The sequence below is a fragment of the Lepeophtheirus salmonis genome, chromosome 5 (assembly GCF_016086655.4).
Source record: "Lepeophtheirus salmonis chromosome 5, UVic_Lsal_1.4, whole genome shotgun sequence".
In the NCBI taxonomy this organism is placed as follows: Eukaryota; Metazoa; Arthropoda; class Copepoda; order Siphonostomatoida; family Caligidae; genus Lepeophtheirus; species Lepeophtheirus salmonis.
This window is the reverse complement of record NC_052135.2, coordinates 14,427,743-14,451,693: the sequence shown is the minus strand read 5'-3', so window position 1 is coordinate 14,451,693 and position 23,951 is coordinate 14,427,743. Positions and strand designations below refer to the sequence as shown.

General features: G+C 28.9%; 1 protein-coding gene across 1 annotated transcript in view; it reads right to left on the bottom strand.

The window, feature by feature from the left end:
• LOC121118286 (uncharacterized) overlaps positions 1-23,529 on the bottom strand; it is a 36,750-nt gene extending 13,221 nt beyond the window's left edge. The window contains exon 1 of the mRNA XM_040712854.2: positions 23,508-23,529. The gene's annotated coding sequence lies outside the window, so the exon portion shown is untranslated. The remainder of the gene's footprint in view (positions 1-23,507) is intronic.
• Positions 23,530-23,951: the final 422 nt, after the last annotated feature.

The following is a 23,951-nucleotide window of genomic DNA, read 5'->3' as shown; positions in this document are numbered from 1 at the left end:
TATGCTAAATTGTAATTAGAACTGGTTCTTGTTACAATATAGGTTTATATACTTTTAGAACTAGAAATAAATATTATTCTTATGAAACTATAAATCCACACAGTCTATGAATAAGATGTGACCTTTTTCAAAACAGGTTATCAAAAAATAAAATGAAATATCCTTCGATTAAAAATAAAACAAAATAGTTATAAAGAAAGGTCCTTTTTTCATTTTTGGGGAGAAATAAAAAGGCTCATATCTTATTGAATAACTAATATGTTAACTCACATAAGAGTCGAAAAATTTATAGCAAAATTATCCAAACACCAATCAAAAATCCTACTTCTGAATTGCTCTTACCAACATTTATGCTCTATATTTTCAGTCGAATAAAGATTGAAAAGTATCAAAGTACCAATACAAACTTTAACACTCGAACTGATAACAAAATATTGGTATCGTGACATCAGTAAAGCAGAAAGAAGGGGGAAAATAAACACTCTTACCTATATATTATATTCTTATAAACTGAGAAATGAAAGAGAAGTAACCAACAGATTTCTTATATTAAATCCTTAAGGATAAATATTTTGATGGAATGCACACGTTGAAATTTCAAAACAAAATAAATGATGGTTTCTCAAAGAAATAAAACTGGACTGCGACTTTTGGTTTCGCGTGAGAGGGATACACTCTGTGTTTCGATGTCGTGTTTTTATTTTTTATTTTTCAAAAAAAAAAAAAATAACGATAAAGATAATTCCCTCCTTCCCCCCTTCCGTCCTTTTATTCATTGAAGGATTTTTTACTACCTGAGAAATGATCATAGAATGTTCCTCAAATACATATACCTTAATTTATTTAAAAGATTTAAAAAAATTATTATTTAAAATTCTTTTGAATTTCTTATCATACCTATGTTTATGGATGTTTTTGATATTTTTTGAAACTTTTAAACCGGTTATTGTAAGATATATAATAGGTTGATAATTGGTGGAGCAACTGCCAATGTAGAACTATGCCTCATTGGCATATAGAACCTTCCCAATGGTGTTTGTATCGTTGAGTCTTTGGGTCAATTTTGTCTACTGTCTATTGTCTACCAGCTTAAAAAGTGTGAGTTAAATTCTAATGGATTTATACGATTGCATATTACGTATTTAATAGATATTTTTTAATAACGGCATTAATTGCATCATCATTGAGGATGACACCATCTTGAGGGCTCTCCTTTACTAAATGTAATGGATAGATTTCCAAAATATCATGAAGAAACTTAATCAAATGGCTTTAAAAATTAAAAATATCCTAACATCCATATTGAATACTTTTTTATATCAAATAAAACAGCGAATGAATAAAATTAATTGGAAATAAAAAATCCATATGAATCGTTAGACTTTTACAATTGACTTTGTTTTGCATTGATCACAGAGTTGAAAATTAAGTTAGGTGAAGAAAAATGTTGGATCTTTTCAAATGAAATAGTTAATTTATTGGCTGCACTGTATAAATAAGATAAATGGCAATGATCTAACACAATTTTCTTAATATATATTCGTATCTGATTAATGGCTAATAAATCTGGTCGTTAGAAATATCGGTTGTAAAGTTAATTATGACATACTTTTTAAAATGATTTTTATAGAGGTACTATAAATAGCAGTCCCAAAGTTAAATAAATAATAATTATTCAGCTGTTAGGGTTCTATTTAGAAAAAAAAAATATTTTTCATCATTTTAACACATTTTTGAGATGCCAAACGAAATCCGCAATCAAATCTCAGATATGCTGCATGTCAATATAAAGGTGTACAACCCAGCATTTGTAAACAATCAAATGCATCCTGGTCATCTTTACACCCAATAAAACAACGTCCTATGGAAGGAGAGAACCTTAGGGATGCATATTGGATGAAAATATTTGTTATTGACCAAATCACTTTTTGCCTTAAATCTTGCCTGACCTCAACCCCTTTGATTATTCATATACATACACTGGCAAGAAAAAGTTTGGAAAAAAAAAGAAGAATTTTACTTATTTTTGTAACTAGCTATGCCTTTATCATCAGGTAATACAGTAATTAAGCTATTAAAATGAAGACAACGTAAGGTTCAATATAAACATTTATTTGTAAAAAATCAAAGTATTTTTGTTTAAATTTTAGCTTCATCAAAAAATCCTCCCTTTTCCGCTATAACTGCTTTACAGACTTTTGGCATTCTTACTTTAAGTTTTTCTAGATAGGTAGGTCTGATATCATTCCAAACATTTTTTTAAATGTTCTACTTAATTGTGGGGCACTTTTTCCGAACTTTTATGTCGATGTGTTCCCACAATAACCCAGAATTGGGTCAAATCAGGAGATTGAACTGGTCATTGCATAACATATAAGATGTGAGAGGCTTCTTTCTTTTCCAAGAAGTTTTGCAGAGCTGGGATCTAGGTTTTGGACCGTTGTCTTGTTGAAAAACAAATTTCCTTCCAATTAATCTCCAAAACAGCTCGTTTTTTACATGCAAATAATTAAATAAATATTCTATGGATCTATTTTGTTCATAATAATTTTTATCGGGTTAAAGTAAAAAACATTAAGAAAGTCATAAAAATTTATGAAAATGACGGAAAAGTATATTTTCCCAAACTTTTTCTTGTAGGTGCGTATTAAAGCCAGGGGCTGTGTTAAAATTGCAACAAATTTGAATGGCCCTAAGGAACAAATAACTTAGGAAAAATTAAAACTTCAGCACCAGGCAGATTATTAAGGGGTATCTGTCACTTCGACACCGGTTAAAGTGTGTTATTGAGGGCAAAGGCTTAGTGTTAAATAAAGTACGAGTTTAATTTATGTTGTATCTGTACAATATGTCAAAATGTGAAGCATACAAATGTTTCATTAATCCAAAATTATATTTTCTCTAGGTATATTGTTTTGGTAGTATTTTAATTGACATCTCCATACACGTCAGTAGTTCATCATTTCGCATACTCTGAATTAAACAGGATTTTATTGTTATAAAACTTTGCGGCTTAGACACTCAGGATGGTCGACATCAGTAATGCTGACGTCACATGAAAACACTCTATACGGATTGTTTGTTGAAATCCATCCGGCATTGAATAAAAGTAAAAATTCACGGGGGATTTTTTTTTTTTGTGTAGACAAATTCATTTGCATCTTTTAATTTAATAGAGTTGTACTGATAAATTATCTAATGAGTAAAATTGTAAAATCTGACATCCACAAAAATAATTACTTACAAATTCTGCAAGTTATTCCTATTATAGAAATATATCTTGTAAATAAATATGAATCTTTTCTTTCAAAATCCTTTTGTTTCCATGAATAAAAAACAAACACACAGAAAACAGGATTCGACGTATAAAAATCAAATTGATTGGTTAAAAATAGACAAATCATACAGGAGCAATAGGTTGGAAGATGACCCATTTTGTAGCTACGTTGCTAACCAATTGGATCATAATAATTATTCTTTGGATACAAGATTATGTCACACATTAAAAAAGTTGTAGCTACATAGGTAGTTGTTCAAAATATCGTTGTATTCAGGAATGATTTGTGGTTGTATGAGAGGTTTACCGAATATATTAATAATAAAAAAAGAAAGTTATTCATTTTTGACTATGTCATAAAATATTATGTAAGGTTCAAAATCTAGTCTTTAACCAAAAAAATGGAACTTTATTAAGCTTGTGGAAAATAGTTTAGACGATGATATTTTGGAGCCATATAATTTTTAATGCCCCTAAGACAGTATTGGTATTCTCTCTAAGTGGGCTATGGACACGTCGTTACCTTTATTGTAACATGTAACCCTTCCTTCAAAAAGAAACAGAAAAAAAAACCAAAATCAGTTGCCCAAATAAGTCAATCATACCAAGTGCTATTTATCTCTTATATACTCACAAACTATTAAACACAGTCATATTATTTTTTTACTATTTTTAAAATGAATTAATAATTATATATTATTAAAATCTACATAGTATTTTATTCAATCCTGTATTATAATATTGCTTAGTAATATTTGATTAAAAGAGTAGTTATGATCAAGGTTATTAACCTTGGTTATGATTAGTTATTATATTACTTCTATGAAGAAATAGCCAAAATGTATTTATATAAATAATAAAATAGCTAATATATATATTATATAAATGACATGGGATCTACAAGAAATTGTATTCTTGTCCATTTGGAAACAGAGCATAAGTCTAGAAGAAATGATTACTTTGTGTATTTATGAAAACGAATAAATTATGGAATAGCCATGACGTATCAAGGGAGAAAACGGAATCGACAACTGACAACAAAATACATTGGGTATTTTTGTGTTAGCGAGGTAATGTCGTGGGGAATCAGTTGTGTACTTGTTCAAAGATGTACTCAGAGATAGTGCTGTGTCAGGCCATATTTATTTGGTCCAATCCAGTCTTAGAACCAGTCCTATCAGTTCTTGGGATGGGTCCTTAAGACCATCATTCCTTCAGACTGTCAGTACTAGAACTAATTTAAAAAAAAAAAAATAATAAAGTTGAATGACGTTATCAAGGATCACACTTTTTAAGTTTTCGAACAGATATATATTTAGTCCTAAATAAGGACTACTGGCTACCACAGAGCCCAAACTTCAACTTCCTGGACTATTCTGTCTAAGCGCACGTGGAGTCCAAACCTGCAGGAGACGCCACAACAGCACACGCGCCCTAAATAATTCCGTCAACATGGTCTGTACCTCTATAAGCGCCGAGTACATCCAGAGTGTCTGCAGTAGCCTCCAACACCGTTTGGAACTCACAATTCTGAGTGAGTATACGGACGTGGGACGACGGGAGGAGAATTCTGGTACCTCATTCCCAAGGAAAGAGTCCATTCTACTCCCTTATAATGTCCTATAGTCGTCTTTTTCCTTTTACGAAGTATGACGTCATGAATTTGGTATCAAAATTGGGAAAATTATGATGATAATTTTGACTATTTGTTTGTACACCCTCATAAAAAATGTAATACTGCAAAGTGGAACAAAAATCCTTAGAGATGCTTATTTTTTAAATTGAACATTGAATATTTTTCTATAATATAAGCTATGATATTCCTCATCACTATCTATTATGAATAAGTCATGATGGTTAATAGATGAGTGTCGTTTTCACCCTAAAAATGGAAATATATCGATTTCAGGACAAGATACAGAGTCAATAAGAACATTTTTTTAATAATAAAAACACTTTTACAGTTTTAGTTATCCTACTTTTAATTTGAGCATTGTTTTAAGGGTAAAAATGACTCTGAACGATGATAGTCACGAATTACTATAACCCCATATATTTTAGAATTCAGATGACTGAGATAAAAACTATGATCAGTTTTGGATTCTGCGATCAAAGATAAATTCCTCTTTTGCCTTGACTTCATTTATACAAAAAGAGTAACTGATAACGTATTTGTTAAAAATTAATTTATAATGCTTATAACATCTTTTTTCATAATATATTTGTAAATATATTTACGAATTTGGATTTCTACAAAACAGGTAATTTCTTCTTCTTCTTTTTTTTTTCAATACCAGCAGTCCGCAAAGAGAGTTGTTATACCACGGTCCTTCTAGTGTACATTTATTTTGATACAATCATTAATTCATAATATATGAATTACATATATTAAAATAATTTATTGTGGAGTGTACTTTGTTGATAGTAAAAAATTAAAATAATAATCCAGAAAATGATTTATTCAAGGATAATTAGGGAATCGTCTCATTTCACAGCACTAATTCGGGGTCAATTCATACGTCCATAAATTAATAGGATCGTTACCTTATCAATATGTAATGAATTTGTCTTTACATTTAAAACCTTGAGCTAAAACCTTACCTCGTAAGGCAGTAAATTTATTAATTAAATATTATTTTTTTACTAAATTTTTGACTTTTATTACTGTTTTAATAAGAAATAATTTACGGTTCTCTATTGCTTCAAAGTAAAAGATAATTCAAATAAAAAATGTATACAAAACATAAGTAAAAATATGTTTTTTTGAAATAATTTGATTTATATATCATTCTAAATAAAGTTCAGATACAACAATTAGCCAAAAGTCAATCTAATCTTGTCAATTCCAGGACACATAAAAAGACAAAGTTTAAGTTTACTAAGTTAGCTCAACCTTTATATTATTTTCATACATCGTTTGCCTTAATCTTTCTTCTTTTTTTCTAAGCCTTATAACCTCCTTTAAAAAATGGTTGCAAACATACATACCAACATGCAGCGAATCACCACTATAAATATTTGTAAATAATTGAGGACACATTTAAATCAGATTTGATTAAAATTATTTTTACAAACAAAGTGTGAGGTCTAAATAATGCTAAGTAATTTTATCCTAAAATAATTTTTGCTTCAGGTAATTTTTTTTTGTAAAAAACAAAAGCATAAGTGAGCTGCCAAAAAACACTGAGCGAGAGCTCAGTGTTTTTTAAAACGAGCGATACAATCGCTGGAATTGTCTCTCATATGTATAAATTTGTATTAATTTTTCCATTTCTACCTCGTATGAAATAACATCAAAAAATTTATTGAGCACAATAATGCTCTCTATATAAATGAAGTAGACACGTCGTTATGTTTATTATTTAAAAAAAAATTGAAATTAAAATATGTAGTGACTATGATGACGAAAAAAATATACAATCCTTGTTTTATGGTTGAATACGGATTGAACTAATTAATTCCTAAGCTTTCAATTCCTTATTCATAACAAAATCATATGATTTCGAACCAGAGGCAAAATATGTAATATAAGGATAAAAACAAACTTAAAAAGGTCAGAATCAAAAGAAATGAATATAATTTTATATCAATTTTAATGTACATGAAAATGAACAAAACCATCAAAAATAATAAGCCTTAATAATATTCCAAATACGGAATTTGAATCAAATCTAATTTAAATGTGCCTCAATAAAGTTTATCAATTGAATATTTGTAGTTGCAGATTTCTATATGCTTTCCACATGGGTCAGAAAATTATTCCAAAGCAAGTTTTACAAACAAACAACTTTCCTTTGGACGGAAAATAATTACTGGAACCACCACCTTTTCGGATTCGTCGGGTGGAAATACTCGGATGATCCCACAGCCAGCCTCAAAGTGGTACTCCATAAGTGTTCCAAATATGCAGATAGGATGCAAGCACTCTCATATAGGGGTTTGGAAATAATTATATCCCATGAAAAGTCTTTTAACCCTTGGATGTGGACCGTTGGATTCTGTTTCAAAAATGATTATGAATATAAAACCAGCTGTTTTCTAGTTCTGATATTTTATTGAACATATCTTCAGCAGTTGAGCTGTCAATAAATGTACTATGATTATGACCTCACTTTACTGTGTTAGTTGTAAGTTGTCCTTGATAGTGCGTGATATAATTTTTATTAATATTTCATCAATTCGTTTTGAGGAATTGTGGCATAAAAACCAAGTCATATTATTATGTTCAAATACATATATATATAAACCATGCATATACTATGGATGTTTTTCTTTAACATTTCGCCCCTATGAATAAATAAATAATTGCAGTTTTCTAAATAGGACCGTACGGTCCAGCAATTGATTGGATTGGTTATTTGCAACAGTCCTATTGGACGTGTAGTTAAAGAATTAAAATTATCCTTCATATTTTTTATTTAGATTTTTCAAGTTATATACGTTCTCGTACTTTATTACTCCAAAAAGGTATCATTTATTCGCATTCAGAGCTTGATTACACATATTGCATGCCATAGTAACTCTGATTCTTATTGATCTGACCTTGATTTCCAGGATCTAGACTCTCTCTTGCCTAATGAAGAATTTCATGACGACGGAATTGAAGAAACTGACCCCTAGAAAAATCAGGAAAAGGATATGGACTCTACTGAAAACTGTGTAAGGCTGTCTCGACCAACGAAAATGATAAATCAAGGTCCCTATTGGAAAAAAAGTAATCTCGAGATATGTTGTACCATCATCAGTCCCTCCATTTCTTGATCAAAATGAAGAAAAAACTGATATGTCCCCAATGGACTATTTCAAGAGTTTCATTCCTGATGACTTTCTAGACAAGATTTGTGAACAATTGAATGTTTATTCATTGCAAAGAGATCTAAATAAGCCTCTAGCGTTGAAATGGGATTAATTTTTTCGGCATTCAACAAAGTCATTACTACAGCAAGGTATGATGCTAAATGGCATCGGACACTTTCCAGAAATAGATCAAAGAAGGGGTTTATGCAAATACCCTGGATGTAAGGGCAAAATTATTATGTCTTGCATTAAATGTAAAGTTCACTTATACTGTCAAAAGAACCGAAATTGCTTCCTTCGGTTCCATTCAAAATAAATGCGGGTTTTTTGAGATAGTTCCTTATTATACAAAGATATTTTGTGATAGGTCATAATTAACAATTTAAATAAAGAATAATTAAGTCAAATATGAGTCTTTTTATAGTTTTATAGCTTATATTAAAATTAATTACAATTTATTTTATTTGTTCGTATAGCATAGTACATTAAGAGGATTTATTGATTCTAATCATGTCACGTATCTATCTAAATCTACTGTTAATTCCGGTTTCATTTTTATGTGATGAGTCGGAGAGGACTTTATGGTTCCATTTCATTATTTCTGTCATAATTATATTTATAATCAAAAATGGAGTCACAAAAGTTTCATATGGCCTACAACAACGGAAAAAAATAATATAATAAATAAATTATCTACAAGAAAAAAACTGGGCGTTAAAGGGTTAAGTGGAAATTAGCAACCAGAGATTCCATTTACGACATTAGAGTTGCGACCATTGGTGTCGATTTTGTTGCCGAAACTTATGGTTCAAGTAGTCGAATTAACCAAATGTCTTTAAATGTTTCGTAGTAAATTTTGGGAAGTTCGTACAGGTTCCGAGACCTGCGGTACCTTATCCATTTCAATTAACCTCCACGACTGCTTCTGCTCTGAGGAAAAACAAATAAACACCAACATTGACTACTTTCATCAGCAATTTCGATCGAAGGAAAATTAACCTTCCCGTCATGAACGGTCTGAATTTTCTCAAAAGTACGCTTTTGTCTTCATCAGATAAATGCCTTCAGTAATGGATTCTTTCTAGTACTCTGGAAGTAAGAGCCAAATTTTTATAGGAAAAAAATGTTCTTTCTGTAGAACCCATGATTAATCAAGTGAGCATTTTTTATTTGATTGCACTACACTTGGACCTTTTGTAAAAAGCCATAAGAAATCTTCTACACACACATTACGACTTTCATAAGTTGAAGAAAAACCATTTTATAGCCTTTTACAGTGGAAATGAAGAAAAAATTATGAACACCATAATCATAAAGGTTCACCAGATTTTATATGCAAACCTTTCTGTCGTATTTTCCGTTGTGAAGCTACACATAAATGTTTTATAAATGATTTAATGCTTTTAGGTGCTTTTATTTGACAATTATTTTCCTTAAGAGTATTTATAGCCTTCGCATTGCTTTTATATTTTTTAGAAAAGATTTTATAGCGTTATATTACTATATTTCATTTTTATTTTGACATTCTACTATAAGTATATATCTGCTTTCGTGACTGTAGCTAAAAATATACTTATTTTATTGTGCAACTCTCGTCGAGCATTTATATTTTCCTTGTTTGTGAGGCTTTGATTTTAAAAATTTTGAAATATAGATACGCCTACTGCCCAAGAAAAAAAAACTCTTTTATCCGTGCTGTATGTTTCGTTGCCATTAATGTACAATATCAGGGGCCGTAAACTGAATATATTATCATTCCTTCCATAACAATGTTTTTAAATTAAAAAGATGGTTTTATAAGAAAAATTCCTCTTTTTATAAAAATATAATTTAAAGACCAGTTTTAGACAGAACTGGAAAAAAAAGTGATTGGTTCATTCCTAAGAAGAGTGAAAAGAAATTTTTAAAAAAGTTAAAAAATAAATTAAAATGACATCAAAAATATTAATATTTATAAAAAGAAATAATTTAAATTTTAAATTATAACAATAACTAATTGTTTTATTTCTTGTTAATTCAAAAATTGTACAGTTATATTGTTATAACTTTATAGCGTTTCATATGTGCACAATTCGTATAAGTGGGATGGGAAGTACATTGGTCCATAGAATGAGGCTGACAAAAAAATTGGTTCATGGAAATGAGATTAAAAAATTGACCCACAATTTCAAAGTAATTTTGGTCCAAAACATTCTGTACAAAAAATCACTTTATCCAACCGGAAAAAATTGATCCCGAACCGAGTTTCAGCCTTAGTATTTAATATTTGTTATTACCTAAAATAAGTATTTTATTTGAAATATTTACCCATACTTATCGTAATTTTGGGGAAACATAAATTATTCAACAGAGTTAATTGATAACAAATAATCAAAAAAAGTTTTCACAAAAAATATACGAAGTTTGAGAATGACTGTTTTAGAGGAGAACGTTATGTGATTACAAGATTTTTTTTTGTTATGGAAGAAAATCATATTTTTAAAGACATTTAAAAAAAAATTAATTACAAAATAGATAAATATGGATCATTTAATGTTACATTTTCAGGAGGAAACAAATTGGAGTAAAATTTGGTATTTAGTTTTATTGAGAGTAGAACAGCTCAGAAATAAAAATTGTGATCTGTAACTCAAACAATTCCGAGTTTTAAGGTCTTAAAATGAAGAAAACAGTATGTTGATGAATGTTTTATTAGCGATATCTCGTAATCAAAGCAATGATAGTCAAATATAATACACCATAAAAAGATCTTAAAAAACATATTTAATTTTTTTTTTTTTTTTGAAAAAAGATTAACCATGTTTTTATTATTGACCTTAAATATTTTAAGGTTGGTGGTCTTTAATTCATAATATATTAAATATGAACACACAATCATTGATTTCAATCATAATCAATATATATCTATTAAAAAAATCAGGGACAATAAATCTTGAAAAATGCCAGGTAAACAACCCTGGCCATGGTTTACTATTTTTTTTTTTTTTCATATCATAAATAATATAAAAATTTAATCGAAGTTTAATTTACCTATTTCATTGGCATTATTTTTTCCTCTCATTTGCTGCGGTTTACATTATATCACTAATAAAAAATCTATCAAAAAGTATTTTTCTTTTTATTTAAGTCACCAAAACTTAGAGTTGGATTTAGTTATGGGTTCACAAATTTAATTCCTGTATACAACAGGGTAAAGGCAGCTAATCGTGAACTGTAAATTAATGTTTATTTTCTCATTACTATAAAAATGATTTGTGATTATTTTTTAATATTCTGTTTCCGCCATCCTTTTTACATAAAACAACTATACCAATAATGTATTCATTTCATCATCATCTTGAGCAAGCAACAAGAAAAAGGAAGCGCATCTCAGATCTCCTAGATGCTGGAGCTGATATGATAAAGATTACGGACATTGTTAAGTGTTCTAGGAGCCTGGTTTTTAAGTTGGCCTAGATGAAAAAATGGATAAGATTTCTCCAAGTTGTTGTCAAAAAGTGGAGGGCATAGTTTAAAGAGGGATACGAAGTTCATGCTAATTTTGGAGAAGAATATAAAGGAGGATCCCACTAATCGTTTCGCAAAAGACTTCTCTGTGGCTCCTAGGACCTTCAAGAGTGCTATAAAGCACAATTTGGGATTAGATTCTTTTATAAAACCCCTTGTTAACTTCTGGTAGAGGGCATAAAAGCCAGGAGGTTCGAGAGGTGCAAGACAATCCTCACACAGATTAATTCAGATATGTTAATTTTCTCAGAAAAGAAGATTTTCAAAGTTGATTAATTTCACAACCGCCGTAACGACCTTGCTGAAACAAAAAAAGAGGTCCAAGGGGTTTACCACACCAAATGTTCGGCCCAAACAATGGTCCTAGGTGTTGTGGTCTCTGATGGAAAGAAGATGTATCTGTTCTTTTTCAAGGATGGACTGAAAATCGCCCAGGAGGACTACTATAATGTGCTTAGGTACACCATCCTGCCATGATTGAAGACCTGAGGGTAACTACGTATTGACTCAAATCGGCGCCCCCCTCACATGTCCGCCAAGTGGCAAAAGTTATGTGTAGATTACATAGCTCGATTCTAGAGCATAGCTCCCTTCCTCACCAGATTTCAACCCACGTGACTTTTTATATGGGTACATTGGAGAAGGAAACCAAGAGGACCTCACACCCAAATGTGGACCCACTGAAGTTTGTTAGGATAGTTTGTAATCAACTCCTACATAGCTTTCTGGTGACATGTAAAGTCTGTGATTGATATTGAAGGTGGACATATTAAGTGAAAAAAGTTTTACAAAAACCTTTCCTACATGTTTTTTTTAATAATATCTTTTTACCTATTATTGACAATAAAAAAATTATTGATATATTTCTAAATCCATTTGTTGAGTTCATGTTTTGCTGCCCTACCATGTACATTCTAAATTTGAGTCAAATTCTCTATTAAATATGTATAATTTTTGCAATTCATTTTTTTTTAATTTCCTCAAAAATATAATTAGTACTTATTTTCTTCTTCTTCATCAATTTTATTTTTCTTTTCATTTAATTTTAAATTTCATAACTGTTCTTCTAATTATAAAACTTTTTTTTTTCTTACGACAAAGTTTAACCAAAATGAAATTAGGTAATGCATTAAAATTAATTGTTCAAAAAACACCTTGATTAATGTATTATAATCAGATGATTATAACTGATGACGAAAATGTCCTTTAAGGTATAATTATAAACTAATTTAAAGCTCTTTAACACCACTATTCCATAAATTTGACTTTTATATCCTAATGATGGTTTGCATTCACAGTTGAAATAAGTCCATAGTAAGAGAAATCAGAAACATCACCTTTTGCTTTTAATTTAATTAGTCCGAGCTATTTAGACTTAGAATCGCCAAATTTATACATAACATACCTAAATATGTCAGCTATTGTTTTAATTTGTTTAAATTTTATACCAGTCAATTGTATTTTTTCACTAATGGCATTTGAATACAACTCGTCAAATTTTATAACCGTCTTTGGCTACAGGGACAGTAATAAAAAAAACCGGCCCAGCTAAAAAATTCACACGATTTACATCGTTACTTATAAATATCGAATTTGAGTTAAGAAATAGATTAAAAAGATAAGTCATTATTTTTTTATGAATAAATAACTGACTTTTCATGATGTTGAATAATTAAATTTTAATGTATTAAGGATTAATAAGATCTATATATATTATAGATTACATAGATTCCCTCTAAAACAAAAATTCAGTGCACTTTTCTGACTTAAAGAACATTTTGATATAAATTGTAAATATGAACAATAATAAAAAAGAAATTCAATGTATTACTCAAAATGCAAAAAAATAATTTCATTGTTAATAATTCATTCAGAGTCTTTTTTTTCTGTGGAATAATACATTGCATATTCGTTTGGTTTTGAAAGTTGAACGAATTGAATCAACTCATATACAAAAACAAAAGAAAAATATATTTAGGTGCACAAATAACTTATCAAGGTCCAAAGATCTCCTTCTTTTAGCTAGAAACCTAAAAAATATAACTAGAATCTATTTTTATATGACCAAGCTCTTTGCATCAGATGTTTTTTTACAGAAAAAGCGGGATTGGGGGATCCCGGCACTTATGGCAGGTAAATATAAGTTATTTTTAGCTTGTATCACAAAAGGTAACATCCCAAAAATTTACTCGATCCATTCTGTTTTTTCGGAGTCTAGAATAGGTTACGAAAAAAATAATAATACTAATAAGAGTATTTTATGAAGTATTTTCAGGATGAAACGAATTTGAGATTAGATAAGGGGAAATGAGTGCATTAAGCTTGTTAAAATGGACCTGATGGCATCAAACATTATATGGTTTCATGGAAGTCTGCTTATTTACTGTCGAGGGAACGCTATAAATGAGAAGCTGTAATATGATCCTTGCTGCAACGAATAATAAACAGCTTGATGAAATAATATTCTTTATAAAATTATGCAGGTTGTCAAAGTGAACTGTATTTTAAGGTCTCAATGCACAAGTGCATTTTTCATTACTCTGAGTATCATTGATAGTTACATAGAGAACTGTGATATTACCTGCTGATATCCTCAAAAAAAAATTCATTAAATCATCTGCAAGTAGCTATAAAATGAAGGCAAGAAGTACAAATCGGTCACCGTATCTAGCAAGGACATATGCAGGAATTACCCCAATATATATCCTAAATTATAATTTTAGTCCAAGGAGGACATTACTTTAGAACAAATCTTCTGTATTATTCTTTATACTCAGCGGCTCCCTTCTGCTTTGGAAAATAAATCACTATTCAGGTATCAACTAAAAAAAGTGTCAAGCTCATTTAATTTACTATTTTCAAAAACTCTTGTGATCTTACACAGAAATGAAATATTGAACTTGTTAATCTTATGTTACCTTTATTCTATATTAGAGTATTTAAGACCAATATTACATGTCCAAGGTTAGGTATATATTTTTCAAAGTTTAACGTTAAGTTAACCATTGTAAGTTATTTTGTTCAATTAATATACTTTAGCTTTAAAAAAGTTCTTCAATATGGCACATAATAGTATTGCAAGTGACTGAATCACTGTTTTTTATACAAAAAAAAGGGGTTTTAAAGCATCTTACAGTGTTCATTATCTCATAAAATATTAACAACATCCCTCAGAATTATGATTTACTTTTGACAAAAAAATTTGGGCAGATTCATGGAATTTTAGATACATATTGACAATATTGCCGTCATTTTGGTTTCCTTTCATACATCCCCCTTCCCCTCCCCTCCCACCTGAGTAATAGATTCTTTTTCTCATTATACTTTATATATTTACAGTTTTTAGTGGATAATATTTATTTAAATTAATTTTTAGTTGATAATTCTTAGACAATAAAAATGATAAACGTGGAAAATAATGATCATCGAAAATATCAAAATTTAGCAATTTGTATTTAAAGAAAAATACAGTTTTATAAGAATAATTTAAAATATTTAGTATTGTAATTTATTTATCATTTATTGATATTCTTCTTTTTTTTTTAGGTCGACAAATCAAGATTTTATAAATATTTTCTTCCGTTAATTTTTAACTTTGATCAGTATTGGTAGTTTTAAAAATACTAGAAAAGCATTCAACGTCTAAATTCGTAGTTATGGAAAATTTAAAGTGGGTGAGATCTTCAGGAGTCTTGTTAGACGGAGGCATCTCATTAAGAACCACCACTGATTATTATACGTCCAACTTTTTGCATTGATGAAAGATTAATATTTTGTGAATGATAGAAGTCATTTTTCTCTGAAGTATTTCCTTTTTTTCTCCAATTTTTTTTTTTTTTTTTTCCTATTATTCTATTGATTCTATTAATATAATTATAAATGGGCATTCCTTCTGTTTCTAGTTTTGTCATAGCTTCCGGTAAAAATGACAAACTAGCTTTTATGAAATACAACTTGATTCCAAGGGCTGAATCTTCCACAGCTTCTTAGGAATTTCCTATGGTCAGGGCATTATTTTAATTCCATTCAAATGAGAGATTTCTAACAAAAAGGACAAAAGGATCACTTTTTTGGTTGAGTAAGCGATTACTGACAAATGCAAAGTCTAGTAATGAGTTTTTTATTTAAAATTTCACAAATTAAAATTATTGTCAAAATATTTTTGTTTAAAATTAGTTATAAAAAAATGTGAGGAAGACCAATCTTTACTAAAACTTATAGTTACACATTCTAAAAATGTTTCATTCAATATATATTCAGACCTTATTTTAATCTGATATATACACATAATCCTACATAGTATTTAAATAATTTATGTTTGTATGTGATGTACGTCCCGCTTAGAAAAACAATGACAAAAACGTTTTTATTTCAAAAACAGAGACAGATACAGAACTTAGAAATATCAAAAAGTTGTTCAGAATTTTGATTTACCTACGTAATTCTATGTTATGTTCTGATCAGACCAAATTCCTGGGCTCTGGAGGCCAAGTTTGATTTTTTCCAAATAAGTTGATTTTTTTTATAAAACAAGATCGATTCCTTGTGTTACACAGTTTTTTGTAAGGGTTATCATTTCAAAAATGCACCAAAAAAAAAAATCCAAAAACCGAATTATTACATTAACAGAAGATAAATTAAATACGAATTAAAAAAGGAAATTAGGAAGAAAATGAGCGAGTTAAGTGTAGGATGTATCTTCAATCTTCCTTATTGTTGAAAAAGGAACAAAAGTTAGCAATTGCAATGACAATAAATAAATTACAGGGTCAAAGATTTGAAAAAAAACAACTTTATATTTACCAAAAACCAGTATTTTCATATGGTTAATTAAATTTTACATTTTCAAGAGTGTCAAAAAGGTGCGTAGGTTTTGATTATATTTACATCAAATGGACATGAATAACAAAAACTGTTATATACAAGGAGATTTTGCTATAAAAATTTATAAATTATATATTTGTAGTTTATATGAAATCGTCTTGGTTTAGAATTTTAAATATTTTTTTATTTATTTTTTCATTAGTTATCTTTATTTTTACTAGTTGTAAATTATAAAAAAAATACTTTTTTGAGAAAAAAAAAGTGTCGTCTTTCTTTTAAGTATCTAGAATTCGGCGACTAATCTAATTATTATTTTTTTAAATAATTTTAAGATGACCCTTTTATATATATAAAATACTTTATTATTTCTTTGACAAAGTTAATTAATTATTTAAACAAAATAAAACAAATTTTATAATTCATATATTTTAATTGAAAAGGGCAAAAAAGTCTCTTAAATCATATAAAAATTCTAAGCTATAGCCTGTGTACCTTAACTCTTCCTACAAATTTGAAAAAATAATCTATAATCGAATGTGGTAATATGTATATGATATTTTGAAATGTATGTATAATTTATTTATGAAGTAAAAGTAAAAAAAAAAAAGAGTTCTCTATTTCTTGATATGAAAAATTTAATTTTTGAAATTTTACAGAAAAAAAATCCAAAAACCAAGCCTTTGTTAATATAAGCTCTGCCCCTTTTATGATTTTGGGTGAGAAAATGTATTACTGATATAAAAAGGATAATTTTCCATATTTAAATTAGCATTTTTGTAGGGAAAATGTTGTAGTTATGTGCCACCCTTTAACACCTAAAAGGACCATACAGTCATCCTTTAAAAAAAAGTGCATATTGTTGTTTATGATGTGTAAATCAAGAATAAGCAGATCAAGATATATTTTCTAATAAATATAGTGTATATCAAGGTTAATAGAAGAAATACAGGGTTAGACCATCATGTAATTGGGCTAGCTATATTATTCAATTTGATGTATTGTACAGAGTGCTGGGCAAGATAGGCCGATTTTGACAAAACACACAACCAATCATAGTGTATGACGTGACTATTGCTAGAACTTTTAATTTAATGTATCGTGTACCTACTGCTGGGCAAGAAAAACAGATTTTGACAAAACACGCAACCACTCATACTCTATGACGTCTATTTTTGAAAGTGTGGTGGAAGTCAAACATAAGTCGTACACGTGTTATGGTTTAGCATTGTATTTATATTACAATTTATGTATATCATCTTTTTACACGATTATAGAGTGAGGTTGCATTGTGATATGTTTTTTTTTGTTTTTTTAAACGGTAAATTAGAGCTGGTTTGACTTTGGATCGGTAAATAAAATATATTTACTGCTGTTGGAATATATTTAGATATGTGCTTACTAATATAATTATTCGCTAAAATAAGGAAATAATAATTATTCTTCAAAAAAGTAAGAAATTTATATTACTAAATCAATGTCACCCTGGTCAGGACTTATTTTTAACAAATAACATGTGTAACTTAAGCTCAGCGCGTTATATTAAAAAGAAAAGAAAAGAGAAGTACTTATATTGATTGAGGGTTGTATAAAAGAGCCAGATTTTCTAGTTGGCTGCTATTTTTTAAAGCTGTTATAATTATTGTTTCATTCTTGAAAAGGGAACATCTAAGCAAAAAGTAATCTTTAGTTCATGAACGACGGAGTATAATACTGAGGATTTGTTGAATGGAGAGGGTGTAGCCACCCATCCCCCCCTCCCTCCAAAAAAAAAATTAGGAATTTTTTATTCCTACAAGGAAATGTAATATTTGAAATTAAATTTTTCAAATTTTTTGTAAATAGCTATGGATCTTAGAATTTTTTTTTTGGACAAAAAATGTATATTTGAAATTTAATTTTAGAATTTTTTTCCAAATATTTATTTTTTTGAACAGTTGTGAATTTGTTTCAAATTGAGGATTGAGTTTTTTTGAGAATAACTATATTTTTTTCAACCCGTTAAATTTTAGAATATTTTTTAAATAACATTTTGTAAATAACTCTGAATTTTGTATATTTTTTCACAAAAAATCAAAATGTTAGAAATTTAATATTGAAATTTATTATTAGAATTTTTTTTCTAAAAAAATTAATATTTATATTTAATTTTAACTCATCTAATAATTTTGTTGTGAACCCAACATTTTATTGAATAATGACGTTTTTTAATAATGATGCTTTTTTGGCACGGGCGTCCGAAGGAGTTAGGGTGGAAGGGTTATAATTAATAGTTATAGTTAATTTTGGCTCCCCCCAAATGAATTAATTTTTTATTCCTACTAGAAAATGTAATTTTCGAAATTTAATTAAATTTTTCAAATATTTTTGAATAGCTATGGATTTTAGAATTTGTTACAAAAATTTTATATTTGAGTATAGAAGATCGAGGAAAATGCAACACTTTTTGTTTTTAAACCATTAGATTCAGACTTGACTACATTCAAACATGTTTAAATTTTAAACAATATACGTAATCTGCCTGCTATTACTTGTAGAATATTTAACAGTCAATAATTATTTACCAAATGCAGTAAAGTTTTACAGCTCAGTAAAAAAGAAATTTAAAAAAAAAATGAATAAGGGGCTATCTTTTAAAACTCATTTATTAAAAAATATTGTTTCTCCAAAAAATTTATTTATTCCTCAAATTCACATATAATTATTTATTTTGTGGCTGTATATTTTTGATGTTTGAGAAAAACACCGGTCAACTTCCCCAGTCTGCCCTAGAATCAAAAACGAAAATCTTGATTGATCCAAAGTACCATGATGAATTTGGCATCAACAGATGCATACCTCAATCCCCTTTTCCCCTCTTCCCATTATCATCCTCATTATTATATATTAACAACATATAATGTTAATTACAATTACTTAACAAAGTATGTAGTCAACTTCACTATCACATAATTATTTTTTATTAATACAAAAAACTACTAATTGACCTGAAAAACTGAAAAACATATGAGTAAAACTATTAATTTTCTCTTAATGAAGATTTTTATTTCTATAGATTTGTATACGGTTTACTACAATAACACATTACGTAACGCAGTATTTTGCTGTCAGCTGACAGTGTATCTCCTTTTTTTCTCCTTATTAGCACGACAAGTTTTTGAAAAAAAATCCGATTTAAATTTTTGCTTTTAGCTGCTTTCATGAATTGAGAAGGGTTCAAAGCTTAACAAAAGATCATTCTAATTCAACCAATCAACTTTCAGTACACTTATCAGGCGAGAAGAAACAGAAATTTTGAACGCTGATAACAAAACACAATTTATATTTTTGTGTTATAGGGCAACGCCTTGACTATGAACTAATTTAGAACCTTTTTCTGTTTCTTTTCGGAGAAGAGGTTGCGAGATACAATAAACATGATAGAAAGTATGTAGAAATATAGTATTTGATATCATAAAACATATTAACTTTTATAAAGTTATAATATCGTTCAATTTGTCGGTATGGTTTAAAAACTTTATCATGTATGTTTTTTAACATAGTTCATATCTGGTCATTCGCTATTAAATTGATCGGTGCATTTAATATGTCACTCTCAGATTTATACTATTTTTGTCACACATGCTTAAATTTATAAGTAAAGTATGTGTACCAAATTTCAGCACATAATTCTGGTTGTTAATGAGAGATAGATACTCGTCACAATTCCTTTTTGGACGAAAAGTGTCAGCGTCGCTTTAATGTCGTATTAGCTTACGCTACGGTTTCTTATAAAAAATGTATTCGAAATGGGTTAAACAACTAAAATTTAGTACTTAACTATTTTGAAGTGTTATCTAATAATTTATGTCAAGAGTGGATTATTAATATGTTTTATTACCTCAATTTTGATTTTTTTTTAAATGTTAATAATAATCTGAAATACACTGGCAAGTACTTTAACAAGAATAAAAAAATTTCACAACTCTAATGAAAATCAAACTTTGGAAACATTTTTTTATGGGTATTACTAAGCAAAAAAATCAGGTTGGAAATGGTGATAACAGCACCAATGAAAGTGACAGCCGACAATTTCAAGCCTTAAAAAAAATAGGCTTGTAAGCGTTCCGAAGTAGAATAGCTTTTGATTTATAGATTTATTATGATTCATATCGATCTCCCCTTAATTCTGTATGTAAATATAGATGAATTATATAACGTATGACCAACTCTTAATAGTACATAGTTAATGTAATAAAATTGCATAATTGTAGCATATCAACCCAAAAAGAAGCTAGAAAAATTATCCAACAAATTATAGTTAATTTCAATGAACAAATGATTTTGATTACTCCCTTGGAGGCACCACAAATTGTACTTAAAGGAGCCAAAATTACCGCAATATTTATAGAATTAGGAAATTATTAAATGATATTTATAAGAAAAATTAAATATGATATGTAAAACGGAGGTTTTAAATTAAATTAACCATCTCGGGTATCTTAATTCAAATCCTAAAATTGACTGTAATATCTCTTTTAAATATGTATTACCTGTTATTTGTTTTTATTAAAAAAAAGTCATTCGTTGTGAAAAAAACAAGCCCCCCCCAAAAAAAAATCCTACGGACGCTCTTGATATGATTCCAATATTTTAAAAGGAAATAGTTTTCTCCAACTAAACCCGGACATGTAGGCGACATTGAAAAAATACATTGCAGCCAAGATTATAGAAATAAACTTAACCTTGATTGCAACCAGTAACGTTAACATAATACATGACTCAAATCTCGACTCAATGTGAAGTACTTTAAATTCATACGAAAAATGTTGTGTGCGTCTCTGTTTTTTATTTTTCGCTCTAAAGTACTTTTTAAATAGTGAAGAGCCTGATAATATTTTTCATTAAGTACAAGAGAAATTAAATTATTACTGCACTTTCAAGCAACTCGACTCTAGGCGTAAAAGTACATTAATAATAATTACGTACTTATTAGAGTAGTAATTCACTATTACATGAATATTATTTCCCGTGGAAAACTACACCCCTTCCGAAATTACTATGACCTAATGGAGTGGAACGCTAAAATCTAATTTTTAGCGTTCGAAAAAAATATATATTCCGTTTGTCGAACGCAATTGAATGCAATACCGTTCAATTTTGCGTTTCGTTCACAAGCATGAACAAACTATTTTAAAATTATGTCTAGCTTTTCAAAGTAGTGAATTATTATAACCTACTCCAATGACTACTATATATATAAATGGAATTAAACTAGTTTTTACTCGAAAGGAAAGTGTTCATCGGTGGGGATTATAGAGAGAAGTAGTATTTTGAATTCCCTTCTTTTCAATACTTACTTCACGGAAATAATATGAAGTCTCATTTCCTCTTGAGTTCCGTTGGTATATGCAATGCATGAAATATGTTGTGTCCCTGGATGTAGAACAGGATACAAGAATGAAGAAAAGGCTCCAGGGGTTATTCTTCATGTATTGCCTAAGAAGGAAGATCTTTGTCATGGATGAACTCAAACAATTCCAAGATCTAATTAAAAGCCAAGTTATTTCAATCCCTCCAACTATGGAGTTACTTCTCAGGACACCAATACGAGGAGGAAAAATTCTTTCTACTCTCGACTCCAAGAAAGACTGAACCCCGATGCGATACCATCCAATTTTCTAAATTTGAATTTAGTATATATATTGGACTATATCTGAGAATTACTCCTTGCAATTGCCTCTCATCCTCATTTGAAATTCAGCCTCTTGGTCAAATCACTTATGCCCTTTGAAGTACATATTAATGGAAGAACTGTGGGCATGATACATTTTTCTGAGTTGGCTCCACGGGCTATCATTACATCAACGAGTTAGTGGTGCAATTTGATCTCCTAGACTAAATCACTATGTTCTCAAACCGTAATGTCAAAGCAGACTTCTTAATTGAGAATTCTATTGAATTACTCAACGGTTTTAGCAGATTAAAATCATTGGTACTTTGTTTGACTGTGCAACTGGGATTTTGTAAAGCCGAAAGAGAACCTAGGAACTACTCCCAAAGTACGCTTGGTAAATATTGTTTTTAATTTAATGTATTAATTAAAAGTAACGGATTTAATTTTCAAGGATGGCTCTTACATGGAAAAGTAACAGCAATAACACCTGTTAGTTTTGAAGCAGCTTATTCAGCAAAAAAGAAAATTCTATACTCAAGAGGTATGCAACAACGCATTGGATATGCATATAGTCAACCATTGTGATACTAAGATTTTTTTATATTATTTGATTCAGTGCATATACAACAACTTATTAGGAAGAAAGTTTTTAAAATGTCCTTTGTTTGATGATGAAGAAATTATTGCTGAATTTATCCATATAAAAAAGTTATATCATCTCGAACAAACAAAACAAATGTGAAGTATGCACATAATTTGAATGACAAAGTTCTTAACCCTTATCCGATTGAGAAAACTAACGTCAAGCTAGGAGATTCCTTATTTAAAAAAAAGTACAATTTATGGTCTTGAATTTTATGTAAAGAATGGTTACCCTGAATTCCAAACTACAGCAAACTTTTTGAAACTTATTGTGATAATGGTTATCTGTTCGAAAAATGTATCAAGCAATGTGTTTTTAAGTTAATTAATATCATGAGCAAAAATTTTACTCAAGAAATTAATAACGTAATTCATGAAACCGAAAGAAACCTGCAAAACAGCAAAAAACAAAAGTTTTCCAGATAAGTTAAAGAAGTTGAAATCTGAGAAGAAGTGAGCTCTATGATATTAATTTGGCTTTAAAATAAATATTTATTTAATGATAACTGATTGTATGATTCCTTTTTTTCTTAATAAGTTTAAATGCATTGCTTGAGGTATTTTCATACTTGTAACTAATTTTTATCTATTGTACTAAAATGTATATAAAATGAGTGATATTCAGACTTATTTATACTAATACCTAGCTTGATACTAGTTATATTTTGGTTTCAGTCCATGTATATATTGCCTGTTTGAATTTTTAAAATTTGTGAACGTCTAATCAATATTATGAATTACTGTAATTCAGTTTTCTTTTGCAAGTATATTTAAATCGTAAAATAAGTTTGAGATGTAAATACGTACGTAAAATTGACCCTATTTTCGGAGAAAAGTAACTTAACTTTGAGATCCCGTCTTGAAAGCTATGATAATAAAACCTAACTGGGAGGAGTATCTACACTATATCTCATGAATGACGTAAGAATTATGTACTGAAATTTAGTTCACTTGATCTGCTTATAAATTTAAGGCTGTGTGGCAAAAACCATCTACATATGACTGGGTCGCAGGAGCGTCCGTAGGATTATGTTTAGGGAGGCTTGGTTTTTTTATTTTTGAAAAATTATTTTGTAGAAAAAATTACAAATATTATATTTTTTCGAAAAAATTTCAAAAACTTAAATTAATCACAAAAAAAAAAAAAAATCGAATATAAAATTTATAAGAAAATAATTCCAAAAATCCATAACTTTCAAAGAAAATTAAATTTTTTTGGATAAAAATTTGAAAGGTTAAATTTCAAATATT